At 31.3% G+C, this 1,067-nt stretch overlaps 1 non-coding gene across 1 annotated transcript; it reads right to left on the bottom strand.

Annotated features, from left to right (window-relative positions):
- Positions 1–404: 404 nt before the first annotated feature.
- Trnay-gua lies at positions 405–492 on the bottom strand. Its single transcript is given in 2 exon segments — positions 405–440; positions 456–492. It is a non-coding gene; the product is annotated as a tRNA-Tyr (tRNA).
- Between the last annotated feature and the right edge of the window lie 575 nt (positions 493–1,067).

The raw sequence follows: 1,067 nt of genomic DNA on the forward strand, positions 1-1,067 counted from the left end.
GGTGTCATCCTTATCACTAGAGAGGATCCATGGGAATATCCCTTGCATATTATATAAGTTATCCCTATTAAAAAAGTTAAAATATTCATAACGTCTTTTCTTTATAACCCCTGACAATAGTGGCTCACCGAGGACGACGAACATTTCTCTTGTTTTGTACAAAATCTTATTACGTAAATACTTTAGGCGAAGGGCCCATGTTTCAATTCTAAATATATATTTTTATTTAAAAGAATCAGAAAATGGAGATTTTTAACAATGCTATATATAGGTACAATATATCTATTTATTTACACTAACTCTCGTTAGGATAAAGATTTCATTCACATATGACATAATCCTAATATATATAAAAAAACTAGTTCACTTCATATTAATAAATTAAAAACAAAAAGACATATAGTTCCTTCGAGCCGGATTTGAACCAGCGACCTATGGATGACAGCGTTATACCTCTACAGTCCACCGCTCTACCAACTGAGCTATCGAAGGTATGTAAGTTAAGGCGAAATTGCCGTATCAAATACATTACATATGTTCATATGTATGTCAATATACAATGATTAATTTATCTTTTGTTTGTAATTAAAACAAACATAAACTCCTTAAGTAAATTATATGTTTTTGTCACAGAGATAATAATTATAAATAATAAAGTTTGCCTTTTTACAATATTGGAATTTACAGGTTTACACCATCTCTGTGAGAGGCTGGTCTATAATAATTGGACTACAGAAATCCCGTGGCGCTCGCTAAATAAAACTAACCATGAGTAATTGTGGGTTATTCAAAAAATAATTATTTAAAGTGTTCAAAGGGCTATACAAATTTTCCATTGCATTGTAAACAGGACTTTATGTGACTGTATTTACTTTAGGAATAATGTAAATAATGTTTGTTGAGAATAAATACACTTTCTTTGTAAATTGTGTCTTAACGCAATTTGTTAGTAGAGTGATGGGGTCAAACGTTACTTGGGAATGTTGATTTAAGATAGTTTTTAAGAGACACGTTTCTCTTATTGTGAGGACACCCCACATTGGACAAAGGGAAACCGTTGAATAGCG

This window comes from Pieris napi, chromosome 12 (genome assembly GCF_905475465.1).
Source record: "Pieris napi chromosome 12, ilPieNapi1.2, whole genome shotgun sequence".
Taxonomy (NCBI): Eukaryota; Metazoa; Arthropoda; class Insecta; order Lepidoptera; family Pieridae; genus Pieris; species Pieris napi.